The 20932-nt window shown below is 44.7% G+C and overlaps 1 protein-coding gene across 1 annotated transcript in view; it reads left to right on the top strand.

Annotated features, from left to right (window-relative positions):
* Nucleotides 1-20932, top strand: part of ADAMTS2 (ADAM metallopeptidase with thrombospondin type 1 motif 2) — a 1546369-nt gene that overhangs the window by 1453340 nt on the left and 72097 nt on the right. The window lies entirely within an intron of this gene.

The following is a 20932-nucleotide window of genomic DNA, read 5'->3' as shown; positions in this document are numbered from 1 at the left end:
GAGAAGCTTTTATACCTGTGTGAACTGCTGTGTCATTTGCATTGAATTGTGTTGATTACCATATCGTTCGTACTCCATGACCACTGGACGTTTTTTAACATTTGCATGTTTGGTGTGAACCGTATGTGTGAATGAGGGTGCTATAGCGATGCGTGAACTGGCAAATATACGGAGTTAGTTTCTACAAATTACCTCAGTTTACAAGACATGCCTTTATTTGCTAAAAGGTTTAGGAAAATGCCTTAAATTTGAAATGTAACGGCATTGGCCAATGGCACTGTTTATCATTATGCGGCGCTCTATGATGGTATTACAATGCAGCTATTATTGCATTTGATCACTAACGATCTAAAAATGAACGAGGCTGCGTTCTATACCGAATGTGCAGTCTATGCACATGCGTGGAGACATTTTCCATTGAAAGCGGTAAATTGGGTGGGGAGACAATTTGAACTTTGACATTTATGAGACTGTTAAACAATTATGAATGGACCACTGTTCCTCTATTGGGAACAATCCTACTCTCATGGAGGGAATTGCTACTTCATTATACCTTCTCTGGCCTTGGTTAGAAGGCAGATTTGAAGCTTTCAATCTTAAACTATGTAGCAATTCAAAAGTGTGTCATTATCATGTAATCCCATATTTAAAGGTTTAAGTGAATGTTATCTCATGGTCAGGTATAAGAAGCAAAAACAAAACAAAAAAAAAAAAATATATGTGGCACTGATACTGTTATGTGCAAGCAATTGTTGTTTAAACTGTTACAATGTATTGATGACTGTTAAACCTTTAATCGGGTGAACTGTTTAGTAGTGTTTCAAGCTGTGACTGGTTATTGGAGGTGTTGCAATAAGGTACTGTATCTAGGCATTGTGACCAATGTCTTCATGCACTTTGGCTTTTCAGGGATATTTTCTTAGCGTTTTTTTTTACGTATTTAACTTGACACAATGTGAAATGTGCCATTTTGGTTTGAGCATTTAATTATATTATAAGGCCAATGTCGTGTGTCGCTATGACTGTGAAAACAAGACACCCTTAAGCTTATCACAATGATTTGACGATATACCTCCTGTTTTTCATGCTTATTGCAAATAAACTATGAGCGTACGTTTGGTGTTTTGGATTGTCGAACTCTCAACAAAGTTGTTGTTTTTTTCATTTGTTAATAAGTAATGTTCTGAATGTTTCAGATCATGACATTGCTAACGCGTCCCTTTATGATAAATTTTTACACATTGGGACTCGTTTTAGGCCAATGAATATTTTGACCCTGTTGAGAGACACCTTAGGACGAGATAGCTAATCCACATGTCAATCAATACGTCAATAATGTCATCAATATTAATCACAACAATGCACTTTAGTCAAAGACATTAATCAAACTCAAGACACCACCATGACCTTGCAGTCATGAATAACCACACCAGTTTAGTATTAATTTTAGAGATTTAGGGGCTCATTCTGAGCCCGGCGGGCGGCGGGAGCCGCCCGCCTGGAGGGAGCCGCCAAATGACCGCACCGCGGTCAAAAGACCGCAGCGGCCATTCAGACATTTCCTCTGGGCCGGCGGGCGCTCTCCAAAAGAGCGCCCGCCGGCCCAGAGGAAATGCCCCTGCAACGAGGACGCCGGCTCAGAATTGAGCCGGCGTAGTTGCAGGGGTGCGACGGGTGCAGTTTGCACCCGTCGCGTATTTCAGTGTCTGCATTGCAGACACTGAAATACACAGTGGGGCCCTCTTACGGGGGCCCCTGCAGTGCCCATGCCATTGGCATGGGCACTGCAGGGGCCCCCAGGGGCCCGCGGCACCCCCTACCGGCATCCTGTTCCTGGCGGGTGAACCGCCAGGAACAGGATGGCGGTAGGGGGTGTCAGAATCCCCCATGGCGGCGCAGCAAGCTGCGCCGCCATGGGGGATTCCAAGGGCAGCGGAAAACCGGCGGGAGACCGCCGGTTTTCCTTGTCTGACCGCGGCCGAACCGCCGCGGTCAGAATGCCCTGCGGGGCACCGCCGGTCTGTCGGCAGTGCTCCCGCCGACCGGGGTCAGAATGACCCCCTTAATTCCCTATTGGTCACAATACTACTAGCAGATTTATTAATCTCAAAACCAAGAAACTCAATAGTAAAGTCATGATATGGCAACTCTGATAAGATTTCATCAAGGCAAGAATCACAAACATTAGAATATAGCACGGCGTGAACATAAACTATCAATAGCAGAGTATATCAGCGTATTGTTCAACAAAGCAAAGATTCAGTCATTTGTCCGTTTGCGTCAGTTTAGTGAACTCCTCACCTAACCTCAAACTAGCATTGGCATGTTGGACTTCATGCAAAACAATTTAGAAACACCAATTTGGAAAACATCTAACTATGGTCTCTGTCAAAAGAAGCAGTTGGTACCTAGAAAGGAAAAGCAAACAGACAATCACAATTTCATTGTCATATAGTTACCCTCCAAGTTTGGGTCAGCACTCAGGTTCGTCTTCGTCTTCAGGACATCAGTTGATTCGCCATTAATCAGGAACTCAGCTCACGGGTAAGTAAGGGGCACTTCCCTCATAAGGAGGTAAAGTGTAAATGGGCAATCTAAGGACACGTATGGTTCTAGATAAGTCAGCCAGTCACTAATAAAAGTGACAAAGTTTCTGGATCATAAAATATAGCATCAGCATCTCCCCCTCTCCTAGTCTCCTACTCCCTAATTCTAATTCACTTCCTGGTGACAGGGGTTTTTATCCCCTTTTCGTTGTACATTCCCCTAAAATCTGATTGGACAAAGGTTGCACCCCACTATCTTTAACCAATTAAAAAACACATTATGTCATGAAATCTTTCACCCCGCATTAGTTCTCAGGCAGTTTATTGGTCCATATGATTGACGTCTTTAGAGGTAGAATGTCCGGTATGATTTCATCCTTTTGTAATTCTTTGCGCATCTTCAGTCAGTAGCTCCATTGTCTGTACCGGTTTGGTCGACCTTGTATTTAACATTAGTCTACACTGTTGCATTTAGCTAGTACATTTCTACAAGCAATATGAATTTCCATGAGAACGGATCTACTATAGTTACATTCAGCTTTTAGTTTGGAGGAAAACAAGAGTTCATGTCCTTTTGCGAGTCAGCACACTGCACGTTAAAAAAATACATTTAATATGAGAGTCAGGCAACTAGGCCTCGACTCATGCTAACTAAGGCCTACAAGATTTATTAGCAAAACTCTAATAACATAATCATTAATAATTAGTATAAAACTATTTACATGCAATGATTCATAAACATTAGTCATTTTCATTAGTTCCCGTATATATTGGCGGCCACTCCCCGTGGTCACATTTCAAATGCACGTTTTAACAAAACATGTTAATACAGTTTCTATGCGACATTATTATACATTAGTTCATAAACATTTCATGTTAATTATCGATTATATAAGCTACGCTCTCTCAGTCTCTCCTCTGATGACACTAGTCATCACACAAACCTTTCCCTTTCAACCTTTCACTTTTAATTTTTCACTTTGCGCATAATGTGCATTTCAACATCTTGCCCCTTGTGTGAACTTTCCCAAATTTCATTAAACATTTTCTCCCTTTCATTTTCTTCATTTCTTTTGCTTTGTTTTGTCCAATTTCTTTTGATTCTTTCATTAATTTTGCATGCTCCCCATAAACCCAATAAACAAATCAGGACAATTAATAGACCCCCTAATATTTTTGAAAGTACCCCGTTCCAAATATTACTAAACCAACTCCCTACTCTGGCAATTCCCTTTCCAACTTTCTCCCAAACTCCAGGTTCCTTCAGCTCCTTCAAATCTGCACTATCTCTTGTTAAGTTAGTAAGCATACCTCTAATCTTTTTACTATTATCAGGAATGAACGAGCAACAATGACGCTCGTTAAGCATCTTACAGACTCTGCCGCTCTTTGCTAAAAGAATATCTAAAGCAAGCCGATTTTGAAGAGTCATAGCTCTTTCCGCAGCAAGTTCAGTATCCATCAGGAGCATAGCCCCTGGGAAGTTTGTCAGCATGTTATCCACAATAGTAGACAACTTTCGAATCTTTATGGAGTTTAAAATAACCCCTAGTGAAGGAATTATAGCTCCAAATATGTCACCAACGACAGCAGCCGCTGTCTCTCGTTTTTGTCTAGCATGTTGTAATTCAGACATTTTAGGTATTTGTTTTAAGTTGTCAATCCCTTAGGGAGACGGTACTAAGCATTAAGGCCACATATGTAATAGATCCGAGGGATTGCTGGATCCTGTCCATTTAACATGAATGTCCATTTACTCTGAAACAAAAACACATGCCTACATTCACTCGTTCCCACAAATAAAGTGTCATGATCAGATTTCGGCCTATATATACAAAGCCTTCCTACGTGTAATGCATCTATAGCTAATTTGCCCTGCATCTTTATTGCGGTGTAAGCATAATCATTTGCATATGTGCGTTTTTCTAACCCCTTTTCTAGTCTTTCCTTCAGTGCTTTGCGTCTATTATCAGTGTGATCTAAGAAGCTCTTCTCTACAGACGTTAATAGACAGGTCAAATTATTGCGATGTGCATAAGCTGTGCCAAAGGTTAGTGTCGGCTCAAAGAAACCTCTAACTAATTTTATACTATGCTCCTTAGCTAACTTGTTCAGAAGCTCAATCACAGGTACAAAAAAAAACACTACATCTAGATTTGAATAAAAATATTGCACATGTTCCTGGTCATAGAATCTTGTTAGTAGCAAACTACAGCTTATCCCGTATGTTAGAGGCAAACTATGATAGGTGACCCCTTCTTGTACTGAAGAAGGAATCGTTGTATCAACATACTCATTCAGCAAGTGATAGAAAACATTAGTAGAAAGTTCCCCTTTTGAATTAGTTCCCTCATGCAAGTATTTTGTATTCCGCTCAAACTTTTCCCACGGTGTTAGTGTAGTAGTCTCAGGTTTTGAAGCATTGTTAGTTACCTTTTTATCCAACCAAGGCATTCCCACAATCACACCTATAATTATTATTGCACATACAATACCTAACATAGCACTTAACCAACCACACACTTTACCCTTTTTGCTACTACCTCTAGTGTAAGCCATGATCTGTAAAGAATTAGATAGCAGAAGATATAAGACAAACAATCAACTTGAGAACGATTTAAAAGCTCTCTCTCTTTTTTTTTTTTTTCTTCTAGAATAAAGTCTCTCTTTCTCTCTGTGTGTATTTACAGCGTTTCACTCACCCCAGGACCCTTTTGTCAAATCAAGTTTAGCAGCTTGCCATAAACAGTTTCAAAGGTTAATTCAGGTTATCAGTGTCACATCCAGTAATTTTTCAGTCTCTTTTCACAGGTTTTCAGCTTTAAATTTTCAAATTTCAAATCTTAACACAGTCTCTTTCTCTAGTTGATTTCAGGTGCCATAATATTGGCCTGATACCTCTCAATCAAAACAGAATGCTAAGAATTCTTGTTGCCATTCAGAGGTTGTTGCATATGCCCATTCAGGACCTGCGTACCTTCTGTTCGCGACTCTTTTTCTTTTCAGTCTCCGCTCACTTTGCAACTCTCCTTCACTAAGATCCTCTTTCCTAGTGGTGTCAACTTCTTCCTCTATTGTATCACCTGGGATCACTTTCCCCCTTGCAGCTGGTTTCTTTGGCCAGTCGTCTTCTTTATGTGTTTTCTTTCTGCCTGGCCTTTCAGGATGTTGAACAGCACCCTCCTTTTGTGCTGTGGTGCTTTCTCTTGACAGACCAGCAAGTGGCTCAGGAGGAGCCGATGTACTTTGACCTCCTTCTGCTCCTTCCCCCTCGTCTTCAGGTTCTGTAACGGGCTCAAGTTCTAACCCGTATCCGTCTACTTCTGGGAGAACCTCTCCTTGACTTAGTTCTCCTGCTGCCTCTACTGAGATAGGCTCATTGTCACCTCTCTCGAACTTGTTTACTGCTTGAGGGACTAAGCCGTCCTCAGTGGGCTCTCCTTCAGTCTCAGTTCCCCTTTGAATAGTCTCCGGCCCTGAGACTTCCTTCTCTGGAATTGCTGAGTTGGAAACTTCAAGTTCCTCATCAGTCGGACATGTTACCTTCTTTGTATGACTGGCATGTATCCAATTTGGAACGCCTGCACATTTCACAGCAGTGGTTGTTGTCAGTATTACTTGATATGGCCCCTTCCAACGCAGCTCCAAACACGACTGCCTCACGTGTTTCTTGACAACCACCCAGTCACCGGCTTGCAGGGTGTGACCTGGATCGCTGATCGGTGGCAATGTTTTAGCCTCCACCTGGTGAGAAAAAGAGCGGACCACATCAGCCAGACCCTTGCAGTATTCCAACACCATATCATCCGTGATATTCACAAGAGTATTTGCAGGTACTGTGGGCAACCTCATAGCTCTGCCCATCAATATCTTGTGGGGAGATAGTCCTGTCTTCTTATCAGGTGTGTTTCTCATTGACATCAGCACTAAAGGCAATGCATCTGGCCACTTCATATTGGTAGCTGCGCATATTTTTGCCATTCTCGCCTTCAAGGTACCATTCATCTGTTCCACTAGTCCTGATGCTTCGGGCGGTAGCTAAAATGCAGCTTCTGTTCAATGTCTAATGCAGCACATAAGAGCTTAATCACCTCATTGTCGAAGTGTCTGCCCCTATCTGATTCTAAAGAGACCGGAAATCCGAACCGTGGTATTAACTTGCTACTGTGAGACTGTCATTTCTACGTGTAGGGTAGGCTTCAATCCAATGACTGAAAACACACACAATCACCAACACGTATCTCAAGCCTCCACACACAGGCATCTCAATGAAATCCATTTGCATCTTGCTAAACGGACCTCCAGCTCTCCCTATGTGGCTCAAAGTCACCACAGTCCCTTTTCCTGCATTCATCTGTTGGCAGATGATGCACCTGTGACAGGTAACCTCTGCGGCTTGTCTGAATTTTGGATTGAACCAATCAATTTTGAATAATCTAATCATTGCGCCTCTCCCAAGTTGAGCCTGACCATGGTAAAGCCTTGCAAACTGTGACAAAAGACTGTTTGGCAAATCCAACTTCCCCTCCTCTGAAACCCACAAGTCGTCAGCTCTTTGTACACATTGCATTCTCTGCCAGGAGTGTTTTTCCTCTCTGCTAGCACGACACTGCAGTGATTTTAGCTCATCTAATGTATCAACCACCCTTAATGCAAAGTTCAAGCATATTTCATTTTCAGTTTCGGGCAGTAGTTCCCACTGTTCCGTGGAAGATATGCAATTCAATGCGCAAAACCTTGCGACTTGATCTGCATAACCGTTTCCCAATGACACAAAGTCTTGCGACTTGACATGAGCATTGCATTTCACCACGACAATTTCAAGAGGTAACTGAATCGCATGCAACAAATCCTCTGTTCGCCATTTTTCACTCGTGAGCCAGAAGAGATCATGAAACCCCTCTGTGACCATAACTGGCCAAAATCATGTACAATTCCAAATCCGTATCTGCTGTCAGCATAGATAGTGACTTTCAGGTTTACAGCTGCGTGGCATGCCTTAGTAATGGCAATTAATTCAGCCACTTGTGCAGAGTACACTCTTTCGAGCCAGGAAGCTTCTAGAATACCAGTGATTGTACACACGGCATAACCAGCTCTCAGTATTCTGACTCAGGGGGTCATTCTAACCCTGGCGGTCGGCGACCGCCAGGGCTAAAATGACGGAAGCACCGCCAACAGGCTGGCGGTGCTTCCTTGGCCATTCTGACCGCGGCGGTAAAGCCGCGGTCAGAAAAGGGCAACCGGCGGTTTCCCGCCGGTTTACCCCTGGCCCAGGGAATCCTCCATGGCGGCGCTGCTTGCAGCGCCGCTATGGGGATTCCGACCCCCTTACCGCCATCCTGTGCCAGGAACAGGATGGCGGTAACGGGTGTTGTGGGGCCCCTGCAGTGCCCATGCCAATGGCATGGGCACTGCAGGGGCCCCCTAACAGGGCCCCACTAAGATTTTCAGTGTCTGCAAAGCAGACACTGAAAATCGCGACGGGTGCCACTCTGCCGGCTCCATTCGGAGCCGGCATCCTCGTAGAAGGGGGTTTCCCGCTGGGCCGGCGGGCGGCCTTCTGGCGGTCGCCCGCCGGCCCAGTGGGAAAGCCAGAATGGCAGCCGCGGTCTTTTGACCGCGGTGCGGTCATTCGGCGGTTCCCGCTTGGCGGGCGGCGACCGCCGCCCGCCAATGTAGGAATGATCCCCTCAGTCTCTTAAACAGGATCCATCAACAAATATAGGGGGTTATTACAACTTTGGAGGAGGTGTTAATCTGTCCCAAAAGTGACGGTAAAGTGACGGATATACCACCAGCCGTATTACGAGTTCCATAGGATATAATGGACTCGTAATACGGCTGGTGGTATATCTGTCACTTTACCGGCACTTTTGGGACGGATTAACACCTCCTCCAAAGTTGTAATAACCCCCATAACGTAACCATTTTCTTCTAACTGTGTATCTTTAATGTCAGGTCTGGGTTTGGTGCATAGTTCCGTTACCTCAAGACAGTCATGCTCCACTTCCTCTGTATTACTAATCTCAGCATTTTCAATAGGAAGTAGAGTTGCCGGGTTCAATATTGTACACATCTTCAAAGAAACATTCGGAGACCCCAGTATAATGGTCTCATATTTCGTTAACCTAGCATTTGTCATGTGTTGAGTCTTAGTTCGGGTCAACAGAATTTCAACTGAGTGGGGAACCATTACTGTCAAGGGATGTCCTATCACTATGCCTTCACACTGTGTGAGGCTCTGACCAACTGCTGCAAGTGTGCGCAAACAACCCGGTAAGGCTGCTGCAACTGGGTCCAAAGTAGCTGATAAATATGCTACAGGGCGGTTTGCACCTCCATGGACCTGTGTTAAGACAGACAAAGATCAAGCATCACGTTCATGACAAAACAGTAGAAAAGGTTTCGTGTAATCAGGCATACCCAAAGCTGGCGCCCTGCACATGCACTCTCTCAATTCCATGAATGCCTCAAGCTCTTCCTCAGATAAAATTGTGGTACTCGGTCATCCTTAATTTCCTTGCCTGTTAGCTTTATTAATGGCTTGGAGATAATCGAGAAGTTGGGGATCCACTGGCGACAATAACCCACCATTCCCAAAAACATCTTGACAGCTCTCTTTGTTGTCAGTGGATTCATCTGCAGTATGGCCGTCACCCTTTCTTTTGATATTCTCCTGGACCCTTTCTCAATCAAGTGCCCTAAGTATTTTACCTCTTTCTGACAGCAGCTTCTTTGGGGACACTTTGGCCCGTATTTATACTTTTTTTTGCGCCGCATTTGCGCCGCTTTTTGGCGCAAAACGGCACAAACCTACAAAATACAATGGCATTTTGCAAGTTTGCGCCGTTTTTGCATCAAAAAACGACACAAATGCGGCGCAAAAAAAGTATATACACGGGCCTTTATGTCCGTTCTTTCCCAAATGGTTCAGTAAGGCAATGGTGTCGTACCTGCAGTCGTCTTTTGTTCTGGACACAACCAGCAAGTCATCAATGTACTGCACTAGAGTTGAACTGAAAGGCAGTTCCAATGACTCTAAGTCCTTCTTCAATATCTGATTAAAGATGGATGGTGACTCCGAAAACCCTTGAGGAATTCTGCACCAACTGTACACCTTGTCCAAGAATTTGAAACTGAAGAGAAATTGGCTGTCCTCATGAAGAGGCACCGAAAAGAATGCCTGTGACAGGTCCTCCACTGTGAACCACTCTGCATCACACGGAACCTGAAACATGATCACTGCTGGATTTGGCACTATGGGGCAACACTTCAACACAATATCATTTATTTTCCTCAGATCCTGCACAATTCGAACCATCCCACAAGGCTTTTTCAGACCCATTATTGGTGAATTACACAGGCTGCTTAATACCTCCTTCAAGACTCCTTGTTTTACAAAGTCTGCAATTATCTGTGATACCTGGATGAGGACATCTTGTGCCATGTGGTATTGCGGCACCTGGGGAAACACTGCATTGGGCTTTACCTGTACTTTAACCGGTTCTACTCCTTTCATCAGTCCCACTTCCTTTCCTGTCAGGTCCCACACTTTCTCTGTCACTGTTCCCTGCAACTCAGCTGGTAAGTCAGTCACTGTAAGCATCGGGAATAGGGTTATTAGAGGGTATTCCTCATTTGCGGTCTCTGTTTCCGATTCTGAAAACTGCCCATCATCCCCCTCATCATCACTGTTCGTTTGCACCTCAATCCCCTCATTAGAACAGGTGATTGAACATTTCGTCTTGCACAGTAAGTCTCTTCCCAGTAGGGACACAGGACTAGAATCGCAGACTACAAATTTATGTAGTCCCTGAAAGTTTCCAATCTCAACTTGAACTGGGTCTGTGATTGGGTTGGTCAAATACTTATTTGCTACTCCTACCACTCTTATGGTACGCCCTGAAAGTGGCAATTTCGGGACCTTTGCACTTCTGACTGTAGAGCGTGTAGCTCCTGTGTCAACCAAGAACGAAACTTTGTGGCCCATCACCTTTCCCTCTAAATAGGGTCTCCTCTGATCTACTTCTAGGGACGCTGCAAGCCTGCACTCCTCACTGTCAGAACTGTCATCCGACCATTCATCATTTATTCCATCCTCACCACGCAATGGGAACTGCTGTGCTGTGTTATTTTGACCCATCATTTGGCCTGTGACCTGATGAGGAAGCATCACCTGTTGCTGTCCCATTGGAGCTAATGGTAGTTGCATTTGCTGTCTAGGTACCATGGGAACCTGCTGTTGCACCTGCTGCATTTGTGCTGATTGAACATGCAGCATTTGTATTTGCTGCATGGGCTGTAACCCCTGCATCTGAACCATGTTATTCTTGAAGTTCTGATTTTGTCCTCTCGATTTTGGAGCCCTCATATTTTGAAATGTACTGACATCAGTGCTTTGTTGAACGACACCATCATGCACCACATTTGGGCATTCCCGCTTCCAATGCCCCACACCCCTGCACGCGTGACATGGTGACATCTTTTTCATCCCCTGTGCATCATTTTGATCCACCACAGTATTTAAGTCGGGACCGCGATTCACAAAACCTCAACCTCGGCCTCTCGGCTGTGCCTGAAACATGCCATTCCCTTGCGGTTGCTGCTGTACCATCTACTGAATTCCGTTTTCCTGCATACCTGCGTGCGCTGCCTTAATCTGCATCACCATCACTTTCTCCTTCAACTTTCTCTGTTTCAGCTCAATCTCGTCACTGCAGTATTTTGCATACTGCAACACCTCATCAATCGGCTTTCCCTGCCAACAAATCAAATGATTCTTAATCATCTGGCTGACCTCTGGTCTCAGTCCTTCAACAAATCTAAACACAAGATGGTTCATGTCTTTCGGCTCAATAGTCTCAGTGCCGCTGTAATGCTTAAACGCTTTCAGTAATCTCTCATAATAAGCATGGATTGACTCTTTGACCTCCTGTGAGGTCCGTTCGATTTTCTGCCAATCAGTCACTTTCGGCGACACTTTCTGCTTTAAAAACTCAATCACTTTATGATAGTACTTCATCACCTCCTCAGATGGTGCTCCAGTAACCTTATCCCTTGCTGGCTCCTGTGTCGGCCAGTCCACACCCCTCTTGTACTCTAGCCATAGATCAGGTGGAACAATGATTTCAAACAGAGTATTCAAGTCCTCCCAGAGAAACTTCACAAGCTTCACAAAACTGTCTGTCTGCTGATACCACTCTATTGGTTTCTCCCTCAACCTGGGATAATCATTTGTAAATGACAAAATGTCTCCCCTAGACCACGGTACATGGACTAGAACCCCTCCAGCTGTTTCTCTCATTGGTAACATCTTTACTGATCCCGCATCTGGTGAAGCTTTAGCCTGACTTAATTCCGGACTGTCCCTTTTATCCTTATCTCTTTTCTTTGCCCATCTGTCGTCCCACTTTTCTAAAGCTCCCCAGATTTGTGCACTATGCAGTATTTCTTTTAGATGCACTTTCATTCCGGCAGATCTCATGTGCTCAAAATCTTTAGACTCAAAGTCTAACCTGTAGCTTCTTTTCAAATGTTTAGTATTCTCAATGTCTATATTGTATTTGTCTGCCAGGTTTGTTAACCTCGGATGTACCTTACCCACTTTTTTAGTGATTTTGGGGCACAGATACCTCAATTCCGCTTCTGTATATGACTCTAATCTGTTTACCCCCATTGTCCCTTCCACTAGTTCTGCGGCTTCTACTCCCAGTCTCACAAAATTTAGGTATTCTTCCCTCTCTGGCTGCTCTGCAGTTACCGCAGTATTTCGTGAAGCATAGGTAATTTCTAACCACTCATTCAATTGTTGCACAGAGAACCCTTGCAGTGAAATATTCCCTGCATGCATCATTGGTGACTGTGAGGCATTTGTACTTATTGTCTGTGGGGTCAGCACACCTAACCCTGCTTGCCTCATTGCCTCTAAAGGTGCTTCAGTTGGACTAAGGTCTAACAAGGACCTGGGTCCTTCAGCTGATTGCTCTCTTGGTGCCATTAATTGGGGAGTTCCTATGGACCCTCCTCTTATTCCCTCTTGGGTCATCACTCCCTGATCACACATACCAGGCTTACCCTGTGCACACAATGGTACCGGGGGACCAACCGTAATTGGTAATGATATGCCAGCTGGTGTCTGACCTGGTCCCAAACCCCGTGGAGCAGTAACTCCCAAAGCTTGGCTCACTGTAGCTGGTGCAGGTACAAACGGAGGTCCTGCCGGTGGACTATAACCTGGAAGCAGCTGTTTCTGCGGCTGGGGCAGCAATTGCGGAGTTGGCTCAATCTGTACTAACCTTGATTTTGTATATATCGGATCAGGCGGCACCATCAGACTCGTAGTAGTCTCTAGTACTGGGACATCTGGATAGATCCTCTGTATCTGTGGAGGAGGTTGCAACTCTATCTACATGTCTGGCGCAGTGGGTACACTGACACCACTTTGTGTCAAAACCGTATCACTAGTCTGCACTGTGTCTGTAACTCCCTTATCCTGCGTCGGGTTCCCAGGACCCGCACTAGTGCTTAGGGCATTGTCATCTATTGTATATGGTGGCGGGCGATCATGCAATAACTGGTTAAGAAACTCTTCATCATCTGAGTCATCTTCCTCCATCCAAGACCTCTTAGTTTCTTTTGGTTTGCTAGAGCCCTTATCTGTCTTACAAGTGGCTTTCTTTCCCTGTGTCTCGTCTTCTTGTGTTATTGCTGGAAACAATTTGAGGCCATCAACTATTCCCCTTCTCCACATTTTGCTCTCAGTGTCCCATCTACCCTCAGCTAAAGTCCCTTCTGCCCTCTTCATTCTTCTCTCAAATTTCTGCTGTCTTTGTCGTATGGCCATTAAATCCCAGACTGCTAATGCCTCATACTGAGCTGGCCTCGGAGGTGGCTTTTGTACACTGAATATCCACCTCAAATTCTCTAAAATTCTCGTATTGAACGTTCCCTGTTCCGGAAAAGCCAAACATCCCTCCTTCTCTGTTAATTTGCGCCACTGTTTCATCCATAGACAAGGCGCGACTCCCTTTTCCTCCATTACTATATAAGCTGGAGTACCCTCAGGCGGTGTAGGCTCCCCTTCACTCGCCATAATGTATGAGTCTCCTTTCAGAGCGCTCCTAAAAGCTTCAAGAAAATTCATTTTTGCATCTTTTATTTTGTTTGAAACTAATCAGAAAGTGACTTTAATTCCCAGGACACTCTTCACCCACCTCTTCTCAACCTATTGCCTTTCACAGACAGCTGCCAATCTGTGCGCGACCCATCTCGCCAACTGACCTATCCCAGTGCGGTACTACTGACGTCACACCCACACACTGCAGCTGACAAAGTCTTGCAGCTTGTCCTCCTTACACCGGATTCACACCAAACTAATGCAATATATTGCGAGCACCTTTAACAACAACAACAACTCAAATTTGCCGGTTTACTACAGGAAGGGTATACAATCACTTCAGAACTTTACAGAGATTTCACTTGAAGCCTCAGCCGCTACTCTCTCCTTCTCAGCTCCCGCACTCGCAAGCAGAATTCAACCCGCAAAGCCTACTCTCGACTGGTCAATGGTTTGTTCTAGTGCATTATAGAACTTGCCAAATCTCCATCGAAGGTTTCACTCACACAATTGACTCAAACCCGACTTGTCAACCACGCCCGATTGACCTATTTAAACCGCACAAATTATGACATAAACCCAAGTGTCTCCTACACTTGTCAATATACTCCGGAGTCTTAGACCATGACAGGTCCGTACATTACCAACCAACCACATGGATAATTTTTTAGCACAAAGCGCCACACTCACATGAAGTACGCCGACTTTCCCTACTCTCATACTGCAGAGTACGCCCACTCCTCCTAAAACAACATTACCTGGCCTAAACACACACAACTTCACAAATCACCTGCAAAATGCATAAGGTGGGCAAGCGCAAATTCTATACCACACATGCTAAAACGCTGAGAACATTCCCAGCTCACTTAGGCAGGCTCCGAGATCCCGGGAAAGTCATGGGGAATTTAGAAACGCATCATACCTCTAATTTGCATTATCTCAGAAAAACAGTCTAAACAATGATTCTCCGTCCTAGGGCCCCAAAGGGCCTAAACCATCCTCTGCTACCAGAACTGCTGATGCGTCACTTTATGATAAATTATTGCACATTGGGACTCGTTTTAGGCCAATGAATCTTTTGACCCTGTTGAGAGACACCTTAGGACGAGATAGCTAATCAACATGTCAATCAATACGTCAATAATGTCATCAATATTAATCACAACAATGCACTTTACTTTAGTCACAGACATTAATCAAACTCAAGACACCACCATGACCTTGCAGTCATGAATAACCACACCAGTTTAGTATGAATTTTAGAGATTGTATTCCCTATTGGTTACAATACTACTAGCAGATTTATTAATCTCAAAACCAAGAAACTCAATAGCAAAGTCATGATATGGCAACTCTGATAAGATTTCATCAAGGCAAGAATCACAAACATTAGAATATAGCACGCCGTGAACATAAACTATCCTTAGCAGAGTATATCAGCGTATTGTTCAACAAAGCATAGATTCAGTCATTTGTCCATTTGCGTCAGTTTAGTGAACTCCTCACCTAACCTCAAATTAGCATTGGCATGTTGGACTTCATGCAAAACAATTTAGAAACACCAATTTGGAAAACATCTAACTATGGTCTCTGTCAAAAGAAGCAGTTGGTACCTAGGAAGGAAAAGCAAACAGACAATCACAATTTCATTGTCATATAGTTACCCTCCAAGTTTGGGTCAGCACTCAGGTTCGTCTTCGTCTTCAGGACATCAGTTGATTCGCCATTAATCAGGAACTCAGCTCACGGGTAAGTAAGGGGCACTTCCCTCATAAGGAGGTAAAGTGTAAATGGGCAATCTAAGGACACGTATGGTTCTAGATAAGTCAGCCAGTCACTAATAAAAGTGACAAAGTTTCTGGATCATAAAATATAGCATCAGCATCTCCCCCGCTCCGAGTCTCCTACTCCCTAATTCTAATTCACTTCCTGGTGACAGGGGTTTTTATCCCCTTTTCGTTGTACATTCCCCTAAAATCTGATTGGAGAAAGGTTGCACCCCACTATCTTTAACCAATTAAAAACACATTATGTCATTAAATCTTTCACACCGCATTAGTTCTCAGGCAGTTTATTGGTCCATATGATTGACGTCTTCAGAGGTAGAATGTCCGGTATGATTTCATCCTTTTGTAATTCTTTGCGCATCTTCAATCAGTAGCTCCATTGTCTGTACTAGTTTGGTCGACCTTGTACTCATCATTAGTCTACACTGTTGCATTTAGCTAGTACATTTCTACAAGCAATATGAATTTTCATGGGAACGGATCTGCTATAGTTACATTCCGCTTCTAGTTTGGAGGAAAACAAGAGTTCATGTCCTTTTGCGAGTCAGCACACTGTACGTTAAAAAAATACATTTAATATGAGAGTCAGGCAACTAGGCCTTGACTCATGCTAACTAAGGCCTTCAAGATTTATTAGCAAAACTCTAATAACATAATCATTAATATTTAGTATAAAACTATTTATATGCAATGATTCATAAACATTAGTCATTTTCATTAGTTCCTGTATACATTGACGGCCACTCCCCGTGGTCACATTTCAAATGCACGTTTTAACAAAACATGTTAATACAGTTTCTATGCGACATTATTATACATTAGTTCATAAATATTTCATGTTAATTATTGATTATATAAGCTACGCTCTCTCAACATCTTTCATGAATGTTGAGTTTTTTATACTAATGGAGCATGGACTCCTGGCGTATATATATTCATTGCCATATCAAAAGGCATTTTTTTCTGAGCAGTTTTGTTTTGGGTCATTTAGAAGGAATACAAAACAGCACTGGTTCCTCAAAACCCACAAGGAATTGTTAGGTGGGAGAGTGCGTCATCAGTAGCTGCGCGCGCTCTGCGCTTTGGGTCGCAATAATGCTGGCTGAAGGGAGCTGAAGGCGCCTCTAGTCGGCTCGGCACCCTTGGCATTTGAAAGCGCTCTGCTTCCAGCAGTAAAGTTCAACATTTACATAAGTATTTTTCGCATTTGGTGCAGGGCGCTCGTTTTGAGTGAAAGACAGCGCTTCCACCCTTTCTTGTTTCAGTTAAATATAATGAAATTTCATCTATCAAAATAAATACAAAAAACCCTAGCACGTCTTGTATTTCTCCAGTGTACTCTCGTGCAGTTGTGATGGATTCTTGATGCACAGCGAGGTTTATAGCGTTGACATTTTCCCCGTAAAGGTGCCGGCGTCTGTAATCATAAAGGGCTCTAATCCCCCTATCTAATTGGAAAGCTGTGTTGGCTGAATGGCTCATTTCACATATGGTTTGTCCCCACCCATGAGGCTAGTGCGTCAGCGAGGCAGGCTGATCAGCAATGCTGCACTGCAGCGCTCCGTTTATGAACTGAGAGCCATGCAGACATCTCTCACCTTCACCGTCATTCTGAAATATGACTGCTCAAGGAAAGAATCCGTTTCATCAATGCTACAAACAAAAGACCCGTAGCACAAAGGCATGCTTGAAAATCTCCTGCTCCTGTATGTTTCCTCCGACATTTGAAGTACATCTCAGACTTTTCGGGGACTCTCACAAACACCTAGAATTAGGCCATTAAATGTATGTCAGTCATAGATTTCCAGCAGTACACCTACTTCACAAAATGTGGTCATCTTCAAATGTGTGTGTGGCGCAATAACGTCCCCCCCCTGCAAAAAAAAAATATATATATATGTTTCTGTGCAGTCATCCATTTCTTTAAACCTGGATGAAATTCCAATGTGTTGCCAGGGTTGCCTTCCACTTGAGTATTTTTACATGTGTTTCCAGGGTGGGTTGGATAGTAACCCAACCTGTAAAATGCTTTTGTACACGACAAACCCATGAGTTTGTGGGTGTTAACTGAATTTTGCACTGACAACCACGTTGGTTGTAAGGTCCTTTAGCTGCTAATGCATGACAATGGAACATGCACTATACTGGCAGAATTTCAAATGTTCTAAGTTAGAATTATGACACAGAATTCCATGGATAATTTATTGTAACAGAATTCCACTTGCATGTGTAAAGCGGTTAGTGAATCAAGTCTACAGTGCTTTCTATAGCAAGAGAATGTGAAAGTGTGGGAGTGATAATCCTTTTTAGTTCTCCCAGAAGCAGTTTTAGTTGTTTACAGTGCTATAAATGGGCCGGTACTGTCCGGTACTGAGTACCGGCACTTTTATTTTGAGAGGGAGAGAACCAGCACATCTCAAGAAAAACGTAATACTTTTAATTGGAGAGTACCGGCACTTCTCGGAAACAAGTAGGTGCTCTGGCACAGAGTACCTGCACTTTCATTTTTCCATTTCAAGCACTGGTTGTTTGTCAAATCTTAATGTAATCAATACAAAGAAAGAAGGGCAATGGGTGACACTATAGAGCAATATAATAATTCAACATCTGATCTAGACCTCTTGCCGCAGAGTCCGTTCCTTAGACTATTCCCAGATGTCAGATAGGATCCGGAAGATTTTTTGTTAGCAGTACCCCTACGTGCCGGTAGGTAGTGTAATTCGGTTCCATGTGACGTTGTCGGCACCAGAAGTGACATTTGCAATGCCTACATAGGTGCCATACAGACACAATTATGTCAGTTATTTTCTTTCTGTGCCATTCAGCGCAGACCTGGAGGAGAGCTACACCTAATCATTTTTTACTAACTTTTTTCAAAGCTTTTTTCAACCTTTTTGAGGTGTTTTCCTCGTTGCGTGGTAGGTATGTCGTCTGGAAAACGGGCATCACGTCCTGCGTCGTCTGTCACTGATCAATGTCGATGACAGACCTGCATGTTGTATGCCCTTGGTTCCACGAGCCTGACCATGACCTGAAGACCTGCGCCATGTGTCAGGCCATCAACCCAAAGGCCTGAGCGAGCAAACCCTCAAGCTCTTGGTGGCTTGATGTGTGATGCAATGACTATCCAGATCCCGTTCCAAAGGAAGATCCCAGGAGCAATCACAAAGTCCAAGATCTTTGTTGCACTCTAAGTCGTTGGGCCACTCGAGTAAGTACCACCACCAGAAGAAAAAGAAGTCGTCAAAGATATCTTTGATTTTGCCTTGTTCGTCAGACAAGATAACTTTGTGCATTGAGGCCAGGCAGCACCTGGTCTGTCTCCGCACTGCCCCGGGTTTGTGGGAGCTGAAGTGAGCCTTGCCAGGTTAAAATAACTCTATGAGGCCATGCACCTGATATTTGGGTGGCCAGTTACCTCTGGCACACCTTCAGCCCCAGAGGGTTCGGAAGGGGCCCCTTCTGGTTCTGCACTAAAGGCATCAGCCTCATTGACAGTAGGACCCCTCAGATCCATTCTTGAATCCTGACCAGTGTAGGTTGTAACATGTCAACCTTCCCCTTGTGCCAGTCCCGATGCTGATGCTCCTGATTCCATCACCACCTTAGGGCGGTATCCCCCCAATCCTCATTCCCAACTCCAACATTGAGCCGGAAGAGAATTAACCAATGTCGCCTTTGGTGCAGAGTGGAGCCATTCCCTCAAGGCTGAAACTTCAGTCCTATTCCTCCGGGCTATGACTCGGGGAGGATTGGAAGAGGTCGCTGGACCTTGAAGAATGCCAGCACTATGAATACCTTAACATGGACTGGTGTGAGGACCTGGGTAAAACCAGTGAACTGGATACTTTTCCAGGTACTGGTATGCTTTCTCCACCTATTGTGGTTATGGAAGAGGGAGCGTCATTTGCAATGGTGATGTAGAGTGTGGACAAGGTCCTGGATCTTAGCCTACCCTTGATGGCAGGCAAGACTAAAGTCTTGACAGAGGTGTTGAAACCGGGTCTCTCCTCCTCAGAACTGCTACTCCAGGTCAACAAAGCCCTCACTGATGTCCTACTGGAGACATGCTCCAAACCCAGGGTAGGGACTCCTGTGAATAGGTTGACTGCCCACCGCCACTACCCTGCTCTAGGGAACCCATACTTTCTCACTCAATACCCTACAGAGAGCTTGGTGGTCCAAACCTCTACATCCCATGTAAATCCTAGCGCATTCCCTACCGCACCCCTGGACAGGGAATCCAAGAGTCTGGACGCTTTGGAGAAGAAGATGTTTTCTTTCACCAGCCTAGCATTGGAGCCCATGAACACTGCATGCCTTTTGGGTTGCTACTCCAATGCTTGTGGTACACAGTTGCACTGGTGCTGCCAACGGTCTCGGAGGAGGCCTAGGCCGTACTCTCTCAGGTTGTTGCCAATGGGAGGGATGCACCGAAGTTCACCATACTTTGTGGACTTGACACAACCAACTCACTGAACAGAGCGGTTTTGTCGACAGTGGCCTTAAGGTGCCACGCCTGGTTGAGGATAACTGTTTTTCTGTGGCTGTCCAATCCTCTTTTATGGACATGCTCTTTGATAGCCCCCTTCTCTTAGAAGAAAAGGCAGATTTGGCGCTGGGACCCTCAATCAACCTTTTTCTCCCTTTGTGGCCATAGAAGGGGCTTCTAGCCGTGCCTCTACCCTCCCGGCCAGCATGCCGCGCAGGCTTCTCAGCCTCTGCATGGCAAATGGTCCAGTATCCACAGACCTTATGGTTAGGCAGGCAGAGGACAGGTCGGTCCACCACCTCCCAGGCAGCTGCAGCCTCCAAACCCTCCTAATATGTCCTCATACCATCATGGGCATCCAGTTGGCAGCAGGATTTGCATTCACCTGCCCTACCAGAAGTCCATAACATCGGACAGGTGGGTTTTGCAAATTGTCCAAAGGGGCTATTTTCTCAGCTTCGGGACTACCCATTACCACATGCCACATCTTATGACTGATGGAAGATCACCTATTCCTTATCCACCAGGACATCACTGCTCTCTTGGCCAAGGGAGCCATACAAAGGGTGCTGACACCAGAAGGGGGTCATGGTTGTTATTTCCACTACTTTCTGGTGCCAAAAAATGAATGAAGGCCTTCATCCTATCCTGGACCTACGCACCCTCAAATACTGCCTCAAGAAAGAGAAGCTCAAAAGGCTCACCTTAGCTCAGGTCATGTCTGCTCTGGACTCAGGAGACTGGATGTAAGGGTTGGACTTGCAGTCCTCATCCTCGGAAACACCCCGTCCGCCTGGGACAACTCTTGGTGGCCCACGGCCCTAGGCACCACTCCTACCCCCTCAGACCACGCACGCAACCTTGGATTCATCCTGGACCTGCTTCTCACCATGACCAAACAAGTCAACGCTGTCTCGTCTTCCTGCTTCCTCACTCTCCGCATGCTCCGTAAGATCTTCCGCTGGATCCCCGCCGACACCAGAAAAAC

Source organism: Pleurodeles waltl, chromosome 7 (assembly GCF_031143425.1).
Source record: "Pleurodeles waltl isolate 20211129_DDA chromosome 7, aPleWal1.hap1.20221129, whole genome shotgun sequence".
NCBI classification, from domain to species: Eukaryota; Metazoa; Chordata; class Amphibia; order Caudata; family Salamandridae; genus Pleurodeles; species Pleurodeles waltl.
This window is presented reverse-complemented; position numbering and strand designations above follow the sequence as displayed.